The sequence below is a fragment of the Rutidosis leptorrhynchoides genome, chromosome 3 (genome assembly GCF_046630445.1).
Source record: "Rutidosis leptorrhynchoides isolate AG116_Rl617_1_P2 chromosome 3, CSIRO_AGI_Rlap_v1, whole genome shotgun sequence".
Classification (NCBI taxonomy): domain Eukaryota; kingdom Viridiplantae; phylum Streptophyta; class Magnoliopsida; order Asterales; family Asteraceae; genus Rutidosis; species Rutidosis leptorrhynchoides.
In genome coordinates this window covers 471,577,677-471,592,418 of record NC_092335.1, presented here as the reverse complement: position 1 = coordinate 471,592,418, position 14,742 = coordinate 471,577,677, and the positions used below count along the sequence as shown (strand labels likewise).

At 31.9% G+C, this 14,742-nt stretch overlaps 1 non-coding gene across 1 annotated transcript; it reads left to right on the top strand.

Annotated features, from left to right (window-relative positions):
• Nucleotides 1–2,200: 2,200 nt before the first annotated feature.
• LOC139903553 (small nucleolar RNA R71) lies at nt 2,201–2,307 on the top strand. Its single transcript, XR_011778366.1, has one exon. It is a non-coding gene; the product is annotated as a small nucleolar RNA R71 (small nucleolar RNA).
• The last annotated feature ends 12,435 nt before the right edge of the window (nt 2,308–14,742 follow it).

Here is a 14,742-nt window from a genome sequence, read left to right as displayed (position 1 = left end):
TGGATAAATTAAACCTGCATCTAGCAGTTTAATAATTTCTTTCTTAACAACATCTTGCATATTAGGATTTAGTCTTATTTGGCGTTGCACATACGTTTTATGACCTTCTTCCATAAGGATTTTATGTGTGCAATACGAAGGACTTATTCCTTTAATATCATGAATTTTTCATGCAATGGCTGGTTTATGAGCTTTTAGCACAGAAATGAGCTGAGATTTTTCATTTTCAGTAAGAGAAGACGATATTATTACAGGTAATTCAGATTCACCATGTAAATAAGCATATTCTAAATGGTTTGGAAGTGGCTTTAACTCTAATGTCGGTGGTTCTTCTATCGATGATTTATATCGATATCTGTCTTCTTCTTTTAGCATTTGAATTTCTTCTGTTGTTGGTTCATATCCATTAGCCATAAGTGTAGCTAACATTTCAGTTTCATTAATTGGTTCAGTACCTTCTCCTAAAGAACATTCTCCTGTTCCTTTTAATTCTGGAAATTCTTCTAATAATTCTGCATGTGAATCTATAGTTTGAATATAATAGCATGTATCATCTGCAGATTGCGGTTGTTGCATTGCTTTATCAACTGAAAAGGTAACACTCTCGTCCTCTATACTTAGGGTCAGTTTCTTACCAAACACGTCTATTATTGCTTTAGTCGTGTTTAAGAATGGTCTTCCTAATATGAGAGGTACTTGAGAATCTTCTTCCATGTCCAGGATAACAAAATCTACTGGAAATACTAAAGTACCAACTTTAACTAGCATGTTCTCCATTATCCCTCTAGGATATTTTACTGATCTATCGGCTAGTTGTATGCTTATTCATGTTGGTTTCAATTCTCCAAGGTCTAGTTTAGCGTATAGTGAATACAGCATTAAATTTATACTAGTACCTAAGTCTGCCAATGCTTCTATTGAACTAAGACTACCCAGAAAACATGGAATTGTGAAACTTCCTGGATCTGATAATTTTTCTGGTATCTTATTCAACAGCACTGCTAAACAATTAGCATTCATAGTAACAGCCGAGAGTTCTTCCATTTTCTTTCTATTTGTGATTAGATCTTTCAGAAATTTAGCATATCTAGGCATTCCTGAAATCACATCAATGAAAGGAAGATTTACATTTATTTGGTTAAACATATCCAAGAATTTGGATTGCTCGGCTTCAAGTCTCTCTTTTCTCATTTTACTCGGGTAAGAAAGTGGTGGTTGGTATGGTTTAACATAAGGTTTAGCCTTAACTGTGTTATCTTCATTAACCTTTTCAACTACCGGTTCTTTTTCCTTATCTTGTTCAGGTTGTGGTTCTTGTGGAGTAGGAATAGCTTCATCAGAAATTAAAGGTATTTCAGGTGGTTTAAGTGTCATACCACTTCTTGTGGTAATGGCTTTAGCTGTTTCATTTTGGGGGTTAGCATTTGTATCACTAGGTAGACTTCCCGGTTTTCTTTCACCTATTAACCTTGCTAGGTTACTTACTTCTTGTTCCAAATTTTGAATAGAAGCTTGTTGATTTCTAAATGCTTGAGCATTTTTTTCATTGGTTTGTTTCTGAGATGTGAAAAACTGCGTTTGAGATTCAACTAGCTTCGTCATCATATCTTCTAAATTCGGCTTTTTATCATCAGTTTGTGGTGGTTTGTTTTGAAAATTAGGTCTTTGCTTATTGTAAGTATTATTGGATACTTGTTGATTGCTAGGACCTTGTTGGTTGTTGTATGGAACATTTCGATTATAATTCTGGTTTTGATTGTAAATTGGTCTTGGCGGTTGATAATTATTCTGATAATTATTTCCAGGCCTTTGGTTTATGTATGAAACATTCTCTCTTTGTTCCATTGTTAGTTCAATACTGAGTCAATCTTTTGTCAAATGTGGTCCTCCACACTGCTCACAACTAATTCGTATTGAGTGTATATCCTTAGTCATCTTTTCCATTCGTCTCTCGACAGCATCTATCTTTGCAGAAATGGAATCTAAGTCATGGCTAGAATCGGCTCTAGCTACTTTAGATGATCTAACGATATCTTTTTCTTGGTGCTACTCATGTGAGTGGGAAGCAGTGTTATCAATAATTTTATAAGCATCAGTTTCTGTTTTCTTCATAATGGAACCACCAGCTGCTATGTCTATGTCTTTCCTTGTAGTGATGTCGCATCCTTGGTAGAATATTTGTACTATTTGACAGGTGTCTAAACCATGGTGCGGACATCCTCTCAATAACTTTTCAAATCTGGTCCATGCCTCATATAGAGTTTCATTTGGCTTTTGTGTGAACGTAACAATTTCTCCTTGAAGTCTTACGGCTTTAGATGCCGGAAAAATTGTTTAAGAAATTTTTCAACTAAAACGTCCCATGTATCAATCGCCCCTTCAGGTAACGATTCCAACCAATCTTTGGCTTCTCCTTTTAAAGTCCACAGAAATAACATGAGATATATCTGTTCATCCTCCACTTCTCTTATTTTAAATAGAGTGCAGATCCTATTAAAGGTACGAAGATGTTCGTTTGGATCTTCCTTCGGCGCACCACTAAATTGGCATTGATTAGTTACCATGTGTAGAATTTGTCCTTTGATTTCATAATCTGGCGCATTAATGTCTGGTTGAGTAATTGCGTGACCTTGGCCAATGCGTTTAGCTCTCATTCGGTATTCCATACTTAAAGGTTCCAGATTCTCCATGATTGAATTTGTTGAATCTGAATCACTAGAGGATTCTGATTTAATGTTTGGTTCCTCAACAATCTCTGTTTGAATGATTGGTGGTTCCGGAGGAAAGATTAATGGTTCAGGATCTATGAATTGTCCCTGAATATTCTCCGGATTCTCAATTGTGAGGTCGGATTCAAAAAATGGATTATCAGAAATTTGAATTGGAGTACTTGGTCGACTGGATGACGATTTTAAAGAAAAATCAACGGCGACAATATTTGCTAGATGTCTTGATCGAGTTACAGGTGGTGAACGTACAAAAGGTGGTGAACGTTTTGCTCGGTGCATTCACTGAATATCCTATTAGTTTTTAAAAAGAAAGAAAAATTATATAAGTTATCCAATTAATAGACTTTTCTGATTTTGTCCACGTTTCGAATAGCCAAAAGATACAGCAGAGGGGCAGGATTCGTTTGGTCTCAATATAATTGAGTACTGTTTGGCTCCAATAACCCGGTCCACGTACAAATCCAACTATTACTACGAACCAGAAAATTTTAATGTCTATCAATTTAACCACTTAAAATAAATTTTCGTAATTTAAAGAAATTTTAGAGAAGAAGATAGAAAATTATATGTCCTAAAGCTAGAATGGCGAGAAATAAGAGAGAAAAAGAGCGCGTCGAAAAACGTCGAAAAAAATAAAAAAGCGAAAAATAAAAGGCGTCGAAAAATAAAAATAAGAAAGTAGCGCGTCTAAACTTAAAAAGGCACTAAAAACTAAAAATTAAAAGTTGCGTCTAAAAATATTAAAGCTTAATAGAAAAACTATATCCCAAATGGCAATAACTTAAAAAGGTACTAAAAACTTAGAACAGCGTCGCAAAATTCTAAAGCACCTAAATCTTAGTCTAAAGAAAAAGCACTTAAGGGATTTTACGGCAAAGCCTAAAAATCTAGAAATAAAAATAACTATGGCAAAAACTATGACTTAAAAATAAATACGAGCGAAAAATACAAAAATTACGCTAAAACGAATAAAAAGGGACAAAATATAAAAATATACTAAAAGTTGTAAAAAGTACAATTTTTATAAAATATTATTTTTATATAAAACTATTAATATTATATATTTAATAAAACTTAATATAACTTAAAAATAAAAATTAAATAAAAACTAAAACTAATTAATTTAAAATTAAAACCTAATTAATATTAATATTAATATAATTAAACCCTAATTTCGCATTAAATGAGTACCAGGTTTGACCTGTCAGAGGACCTCCGCGAGTGCGGTATGGTCCAGTTCAAATTCTTCGCGACTCGCGGAGGGTTAAATTTCAGCTCAGAAGGGTTCGATTTCTATAGGTTCAGTTTTTTTTTTTTTTTTTTTTTTAATATAGCGTTGCGCTTTCGGCGTTTATGTTCCCCGGCAGCGGCGCCAAAAATACTTGATGTTATGCGAGGCGTATATGAAATAGCTTATATTTTACCAGGAAATACTATTAAAAATGATACAATTTTACACAAGATATTTATTTATTTATAGAATGGATATACCTAAACCTTGCTACCACACTTATACGCAGTGTACCTAATCGTACAGTAGTGTAGTTTTTAGTAAGTCCGGTTCGTTCCACAGGGAAATCTTTTTAACAAAGCTTAACGCTATATTAGTTTTATCTTATAAAAATACAAATATATATAAGTAATATTATTATTATAAAAAAGGGGTTTTTAACGTTTAATGACCTGTTTGTCGATTTTTAAAACTTTAGTCGCAGTTAAAACCTAATGTAAAATATTAAATAAATAAAAGACTTAATTTAAAGCGTAAAATAAATAACGATAATGAAATTGCAATAAATAAAAGTGCGATGAAATAAAATTGCGATAATTAAAAAGTGCGATAATTAAAAGTGCAATTAAATACAATGATGATAAATAAAAATGTGATAATTAGAAGTGCAATTAAATATGAAAATAAAGGAATTATGCTTATTTAAACTTCTGTAATCATGATGTTTGACGTGTTGATTTTAGTTTATTCCCATGGGTTAATTGTTCTTTGTCCTGGATTATTTAATATGTCCGTCTGGTTTTTGTCCACAATAGTCCATCAGTCATAAATATAAAGTGCGAGTGTCCTATTCAAATTATCCTTATATCCGAAGTCAAATATTCCAACTAATTGGGGACTTAAACTGTAACAAGGTCTTAATACTTTGCTAACAATTATGCCAAGTATCCCTGTACATAATTTCACCCTTGTTTTAATAAGTCTATTAACTATTAATCCATTCCCGTGTCTGGTTAAATGAACGATTATTCGTACATATAAATATCCCACACATCGTGTCCGATCGAGTGTATGTAGTTATTTATAGGTACGTCCAATTGTAAATCTTTATATTAAAATTAATAAACTATCATTTAGTTAAACAAATATAAAGCCCATTAATAGCCCATAGTCTAATTTCCACAAGTGTCGTTCTTTTGTCCAAACCCCAATTATGGTACAAAACCCAATTACCCAATTTTAGTATTTTAGCCCAACATCATGATTACTTCGGTATTAAATAAACATAATAATAACTTAGCTACGAGACATTAAATTAAAAAGGTTGAACATAACTTACAATGATTAAAAATAGCGTAGTGTTACACGGACAGGATTTCGACTTACACCCTTACAACATTCGCTAACATACCATTATTATTAGAATTTAAAATTAAAATTAAAATTAAAATTATAATATATATATATATATATATATATATATATATATATATATATATATATATATATATATATATATATATATATATATATATATATATATATATGTATATATATATATATATATATATATATATATATATTACATTGAGTAAGAAGAAGGAAAAAGATGTAAATAATCCGTCGAATTGCATGGCCTTTTATAGGCAGATTACTGTTTTTGTGTGCTCCGCGAGTGCGGTGGGTTTTGCCTTTATAAGCTTCGCGAGTGCGGAGCTGTGGAATCCAGCTCACACAAGTTTGGCTCCTAGCTTGCCGACGGATTTTATTATATAAATATAATATAAATATATAATTTATATAATTAATTATATATTATATTATATTTATATACATAATTAATTTGTAACTTTCGGTCCGTTGAGTCGTACGTTGAAAGCTGGTTCATGTCTCGGTTCCGGATTTTCGAACGTCCTTTCGTATAATTTAATATCTTGTACTTTGCGTTTTGCGTCTTGTACTCTTGTAATTTTGAGACGTTTCTCATCAATAATTTGAACCACTTTGATTGTACTTTGTACTTTTGAGCTTTTTGGTCGTTTGCGTCTTCAATTCGTCGAATCTGTCTTTTGTCTTCACCTTTTAATTTTTAAATAAATATTCCTTGTAAATAGGACAACTGCAACTAAAAGCTTGTCTTTCTTGAGGGATAATGCGATGAAATATATGTTCATTTTTAGCATTATCAACGAACCATTCAAACATTGGAAGATATGCTTCGCGCTTGTGTTATCGACTTCGGCAAAGGCTGGGATAGACATCTGCCTTTGGTTGAATTTTCTTATAACAACAGTTATCACTCTAGCATTAAAGCTGCACCTTTTGAAGCTCTATATAGATGGAAGTGTAGATCCCTTCTGTGTTGGGATGAACTTGAGGACAGACATTTAACTGGTCCTGAAATTATTCACGAAACTACCGAAAAGATCGTTCAAATCAAGCAACGTTTAGAAACTGCCCGTAGGCGACAGAAGAGTTATGCCGATAAGAAACGAAAAGACATCGAATACCAAGTTGGAGATAAAGTTATGTTGAAAGTATCCCCTTGGAAAGGTGTTGTCCGTTTCGGTAAACGAAGTAAACTCAGTCCACGATATGTTGGACCTTTCACAATCACTGAAAGAACTGGTCCCGTGGCATAACGATTAGAACTACCAACCGAACTCAGTCAAGTACATGATGTGTTTCATATCTCAAATCTTAAACGGTGTATTGCTGATGACACTCTTGTTATTCCTTTGGATGACATTCGCATTGATGATAAAATGCACTTCATAGAGGAACCCGTAGAAGTCATGGACCGATCTGCTAAACGCTTAAAATAAAGCACCATTCCTATTGTTAAGATCCGTTGGAATTCACGACGTGGCCCCGAGTATACCTGGGAACGTGAAGACCAAATGAAACAGAAATATCCCCATCTCTTCTCAACCACTGATGCATCCGAAAAGTCTACCTAAAACTTCGAGACGAAGTTTTTATTAACGGGGAGGCACTATAACAACCCTCACTTTTCGACTTCTAAATTTAGTGAATTAACCCTAGGGTTATCTACCTGACTATATGTATTATGGGTTGTTATATACAATTAAATATTGACCGAATAATAATTTTTAGTCAATAATGTACGCTTTAATAAATAATATATTATTAATTTATATAATTTGACATAATTTAACTAAGTATATAAACTTTGTATCACTTTTATTATTTAGTTAATGTATTATATATTTAACTATATAATAAATCCAATTATATATAAATGTAATAATATTTACAAACTTACTAAAACTATAGTTTAATAATTAAAATCATAATTATTATTAAAAATACAAAATATCGAATTATTTATTATTTTTATGCAAAATTTATATTTATTAATTAAATAAAAATAAAAATATTGACAAATATTCTTAGAAAAAGCACTAAATCAATTTGTTTATTTATAAAAAAAATCCTTAAAATAAATGAATTTAAAAAAAATAAATAAATTACTTTTAATTAAAAATTATAATGGAAAAACTACTTTTATTATTTTATTTTGTGCATTATCCCATGACCTAACATTTAATACTTTTGAATTTTAAAATCCCATTAAAAATTAAAATATTTTTTTTTTAATTATTTTATTCTTTTTACCTAATTTTTTCAAGTATAAATACCCCTCATTTCTCATTCAAACTCACACCAAAATTTCTCTTATTCTCTCTTTGAAGAATTACTACTAGTAAGTATTCTTTTCTTATTTTTTACTTTTTACTTTTTACTTTTTACTTCGGTTTATTATTTTATTTTTACCAAAACATGTAAATAATGTTATAAATTATATGCAATTAAAAATAAAATAATTAACATGTTATAATTAGTAATATATGTTACTAAAAATTATAAAAGTATTTTTATGAATTAATATATAGGAATTAAAATTAAAATCAAATTAATGAATATATATGTATATACGCACCTAACGTGAAGGTTATAATTAAAGATAGCGTACAAAGACTACAAACATCACCGCTACTTGTGGCCTAGGGTGATCCTTGTTACCATTATGGGACGCTTGTGGATCTCGAATGCCAAGACTGAGATTCTGGTCAAGAGATCCTAGGCCACTCGGTAACAATAGATCATTCGAGTGACTTGCATGTTAGCAACAAAGTTTGGGCGAGATTGAACAACATCTTTGTTAAGAATTATAACCCGAACATTCTTAAACTAGAAGCTTACTATATGTGGAAGCTTTCCATAAATAGTAAGTTTCCAAAAATAGAAACTTTTGAGAAATAAGAACTTTTCTCAAAAACCGTCACTGTCAATATAATTGCTATATTAATAAACATACTTTATGTTAGTTAGACATTAACTAATCAAACGTTATACCTCTAGGTTGATATCCAGATCACTTACTTGCTTTACTTTCCTTCTTGCGTGGAATACTTCAACTGATATTTAAGGTGAATTCATAGCCCCTCTTTATTGCTAGCAAACTTACTTACTTTACTTGGGGTGAGACACATGCTATTTTTACTTTTTACAATTTAGACACAAGTACCAAACTGTTAAACTATGCTATACCCGGATATGTCCGACTAAGTCCCTATAGTGATATTTTTAATTGCTGCCGCATGCTTAATTATTGGGGGTAGGCCTATCGGGTGTGACGACCCGGAAATTTCTGAACAAATTTAAACTTTATCTTTATATCATTAGATAAATATTTCAAACATATATATTACGTATAAATTTACAATTCTAAATAAAAATATATATATATTTTAACTTAGTCATAAAATATCTTGATTTAAAATAATATATTTTGATAAACAACGAGCCACTGATTTATAGAAGCAAATGACCATAACGCTTAATTTTATAAGTTACATTTTTATAAGATAATTTATTTATGAGTAAGTCAAATTATTAATAAAGGTACACGTCGCATAACATAAAAGGCTAGTTTTCTAAACGTACGAATGTGCGCTCGAAAAACCGAAAGTGGTACATGAGTCGTGAGACCTCGTCCGTGTCATTTTTGTAAAAATTATATTTTTACCATGAGCGTAAATATAATATAATATTTAATTAATCCTAAAGATTAAATATATTATATATAAAATAATATATAAATATATGTGTTACGTATGAAATAAAATGTGTGAAAAAGGGTATCGGTAAGAGTTTAATGCGTTGTGAGCTGTCTATATGCTTCATGCGATCGCATAAAATTCCATATACATCCTCATGCAGTCGCATGAGAAGTGGGGGCAGGTCAGGTTCTTTAAATACTCGCAGTTTTGCTCAATTTCATTTCTTCTTCACATCTTATCTGCTCTCTAATATATATATATATATATATATATTATTAAAAATTAATATTATTATTAATCTTATTATTATTAGTAGTATTATTATTATTATTTATACATAAAATACTACGACGAGGGTCTGCTCGCGTGGTCTCAAAATAAGTTTTATGAGCGGGGTAGAGCTAAGGAAATTATGAGTTATAGCTATGGAGGTTATGGGTAATGTTCGGGGGTATGCTCATGAGGTCAATCTAGTGTCTATCGTCTCTGTTTCGTCTACGTACCTTTCCTACAATATTGAACCTCAATATTGATACGTGAGTACTCGTAAATTAATTTTTACATATTAATAGTGTATCCTGACTAGTGCTCGAGGAAATAGGATTATGCATGCTTGTACTTTTGTTATTGCCCTTAGATAGGTTATGTTGAATCTTAAATTAGTTACACCTGCGATTGAGATAAGGTATAAGATATGCATGTCGTTGGAAAGCTGGCGAAAAATTATTAACTCTTCATTTAGAAATCGCTTGATTTCGATGAACGGATTAAAAGATATGGTCAACTGAATTATGGTTAACGTTAAATGAAATTGTGTTTGAAACTGTAAATTAATATTTAAACAACTTGTCTATGAGATTGATAAATCGAATTTTTAAATATTACTGATCGAGTAAATGGATTTCTATATAAGGCATGTCTCGTCTTGTTGAGCAATTGTCAAAGTTGACTGTCTTATCATGTTTTAAAGCTTTATAAACACTATAATCTGATTTTACAAGTATTGGAAAACTATGTGAAATAATAAAATATTTTCGATTGCCATGATAATTCAAATATAATATAGCTTCTGAAATAAATAATATTTTGAGTTTGATAAACTATAAATTCGTTCAATTATTAAGACTTATAATATGTTAATAAATATGTATAGATTTAAAGATCATATTGGGTCAGGTTGACTTTTAAAAAGACTTTTGTTAACTTTTGCATGTTGGTCTCGAGCATTAGGATTGTGATACACTATGACCCAACCTAGCTTATTAGACATGTATTGACCAACATATGTTCTCTAGGTTGAGATCTACGGTTAATTTTGCATTCCGAGTTTCGGTCACTTTTTGGTGAATGACCTTATGTGCTGCTAAGGTGAGTTTCATTTGCTCCCTTTTTAAATGCTTTTGCAATATATATTTTTGGGCTGAGAATACATGCACTTTATTTTAAACAATGGATACAAGTACATACTAAATTCTATACTGAGTTTGAACTGAAAATCCCTTAGCTTTGGTAACTAGTAACTGCCGGTTATAAGAACTGGTGGGCGCGAGTAGTAGTATATGGATCCATAGGGCTTGATATCCCCGTCCGAGCTAGAGCACTAGCCTTTTAATGGACGTATGCTATTTGAGAAGCATACACGTTGGTTTACATGTATTATTAAAATGATTATACAAAGGGTATAAATTATATATACTTTAAGTTTAGTTACCAGGGTGCTCAATTTTGTAGAATATTTTGATAAACGTTTCTGGATGAAACAACTGAAATCTTGTGATCCATCTTTATATACACATTATGCGAAACACTAAAACTATAAACTCACCAACCTTTGTGTTGACACTTGTTAGCATGTTTATTCTCAGGTTTCCTAGAAGTCTTCCGCTGTTTTCTTATATGTTAGACAAGCTATGTGCATGGAGTCGTACATGGCATATTTTTCAAGGAAACGTTGCATTCACCAAATCATCACCATGTATCTTATTTTGACTGCATTGTCAACGGAAGTACTATTGTAAACTATTATTTACGGTGATTATCTATATGTAGAAATCATCAGATATCGAAAACTTTTGATTTAAATATTCATTTATGGTGTGCCTTTTCAAAAGAATGCAATATTTACAAAACGTATCATATAGAGGTCAAATACCTCGCAATGAAATCAATGAATGACGTATTGTCCATATGAATTTGGAGCGATCGTCACAGTTGGTATCAGAGCTTGAGGTCATAGGGAACCAGAATTTGCATTAGTGTGTTTAACTGGTAATTGTTAGGATGCATTAGTGAGTCTGGACTATGACCGTATCTGTTTTTACTGAGTTTTGCTTACCATTTATCGTCAGAAATTACTTGCTTATTATTCCTAAGTCTAGACACGTCTTACTGCATTTACTGCATAGATAGTGTACCGAAAAAATTCATATCTTAGCATATCTGTTACTGTAAACTTTTCCTGACATCTTCCGAAAATTTCTCCGTAATTTACGAGATTTTGGTATTATATATACATATGTAAATTATGTATTGAAGAGTACCAATCTAAATTCTATAATCTATCTTATATCAAAAATCAATTCCCTGATTATACAAGATGGATCATGTATCTAGTTCAAATTCCTTAAATTCTGACAGCTATTCCGATATGGATATTCACCTGAACTCCGAAGACAGTGTAACCGGAATGGATCAACCAATTGGCCATCACCTATTTTGAATGAATTGGGGATGGGTTCGTAGCCTACTTAGTCATTGGAGACAAGAAGAAGGCGATCCCTTCCATCCACCACATTCCCCTCTTGGCGAAGAACCTGAAGCACTTACCGGCGAACCTGTTCGTAATACCATTTTCTCTCTCATTTCCAGAGTATATCGTCATGATTATATGCTATCTCAGATTCTAGATCTCATTCACCCGCTCGTCCGAACCTCCAATCATCCTGGTGTAATAGAAGAAGTCAACGAGCTTCGTGCTCGGGTAGTGGCTTTAGAGAATATGGTGCAAAGATTACAAGCACCAGCAGCATCACCGACATCAACAGTACCACCAACACCAACAGTACCATTACCACCACCAACACAACTGCGTCGTAAATCTCAACTTTTCAATCCGTCCCACGAACACCAGTGTCATACGCCCTGTAGATACCAAGGAATACCAACAACAACAAACGATGAAGTATTGATTCATAACTTCATCGAAGAAATATTCTGCAGAAAATACGTAGTTTCTAAAAGTTTTAGAAATTATATATTCTAGTCCAAGTCGAAAACCAGATGAGATTAATATTATGTTAAGTCATTAAATCCATGATTACATCTAAAGAAAATATATATGTAGATATATTTTCATAAAGATAGTAGTTAAGAAAATTCTTTTGTACAAACTGATAATGGTGAGAATATTTTAACGGGTAGGTAATACCCGAGAGATATATAAATTCACAATTAATATGTTACATTCTTCGATTCAGATTCAACAAATCATCAACTATACTCACTACTTTCACAACGAGATATATTTTTTCATAGAAATCAAAACAACCATACTCATTCAAATTCAATTACATATTCTGATTTTAACGTATCAGAATCCAAAGCGAGATATAACCGATATCATCACTCTTAGATTTCTACATCTTTCAAAGCTGTATTTTGATTTCAAAATTGTGTTAGAACATCATATGTATATTAACGATTACGATCGGTGTTCAAACCCTTCAAAATTCCTGAAGACACTTCAAATAATGAAAAATCGAGATGATGATCCAACTACATGTTACCCACAGTTATGTACCTAAAAAACTCTTGAAACCAAAGTCATAGTTTAACAAGTATCTACGTTAGACCCTTTGGCATTTATTAGCTAAAATAAATTTGCAATCCCTTTACAAAGTAGTCAGTTTTGTCACAGCTCCAACAAGTCAACTTCGATTCTTCAGTCGAAACAGCCTTATTATAACCTTGATATATACGTTGCCCCTTTCGCCATCGTTATCGGGGAACCGTTTATGTTCCACCACAAATAAACTTACCAACAACTTTACTGATCTTTGACTTTTCGAAAAATCATTATATTTATCGAAACCCCGTCATTTACTCATCTGCATCTTATAACAAGAATTGTCTTGCCAATTACTGGGAATCAGCAAATCAGTATTTTGAAATCTCGCAGCATGTCTACTCCAACAGTTATATGTGTACATATAACATCTATCTCCTATACTTACGTACTTTGAATGTGAAGTTTCTGAAAAACACCTTAAACCGCGAACTAGTTCTCGAAATTTTGAAAAGTACTGATGAAGAAGCAAAAACTGTAAACGACCTTAACAGTAAAAAGTTTGATGATAAAGAATAGTGTGTTGGCAAAGCTCAGAAAAAGAAAAGGTTTGGAACTGGAAAACGGATTGAGCAAAGTATGAAGGAGGCTGTGGATAAATCACAAGGACGAAACCTGCCTTCCAAGAATCCAAATGATTCAGTATTTGCTGAAGCCATTAACGAATACCTTGCTTCTGAATCTAAACCCTTGCGGACAATATTCTTCATCATCCTCTGATATTAGAAATTCTAAGATATCATCGTATCTTTCATTATAAATATCCTCCATATTTCTGGAGATAATTCCAAAATCATTCTTATCGAAAATCAATTTTCTCCTTATGATATCTGTGTTACATCATAAAAGAAACTATTTTAGTTTCTAAATTCTGAAACTTTCGAGTTTAAAATATGAATATTTTTGAAGTGGTGTTGGGAGCTGAAGCATGAGTTAGTATAATATAATGACACTTGATCAACGTGATTATATTACAGTAAGTCATGCTGAGTTTCTAAATGGAATGTGATGATTCACATATCATAACGTCATCATGTGCTATGTCATACTACTTTTGTATTCTAGTTAATCTCTAAAATATCAAGAAAATATTTCTTGATGATTCTGTCTTTTCCAGGGTATTCTGGTAATTTAACAAATCAAGATCGTGCCATTACCATTTTCTTCTTAGAACATTAACAATGTTCATTCTGAAATTCATATCTGCGAATTCTGGACCATTACAAGCAATGCTTAGTCACAAGAAGAAGAAACGAAGGGACAAAACTCCGAAATAAAAATTGGGGTATAAATCGCAGCAAATAAAAGAAAGCATTAACTGGGGATGACAATAACTATAGAAGACAGAAGCAGGAACTTTGAAATATAAGGGATAATATAAAGCCCGATAACAACACATAAATTACAAACCGTGAATATCAATGTTTATCGCAACATAAAGACACGGGAGAATTAAAAGCACTATAACCCCAAGAGCAAAGTAGAAGTAAGCAGATTCCTCTGGTGAAAGTTGGAAAAGGAGAATGATTGTTGCGATAGTAAGGATAAGGACAAGGATCAGAACTGGATTAAGCATTTTCACAATCTTTCGAATTTGAGAATTAAGTATAGGAATGGTAAAAGTGACAAACCGGAAGAAGTTAATTTATAGTGAAATATTTGATAAAGAAATCAAGGCAGATCTCCGCATTTAATTAGAGAGATCCTAATTTCCTTATTCGCCGAAGAATCAAATCTTTTAGATTTGGAAAATTTTCTTTAAATCCCTTGAATTCCGGAAATTCACCCAAGACAACGTCAAAAGTTAAGACAAAACTTTAGTTCTCATTTCATTCCTTTTAGGATAGCTTC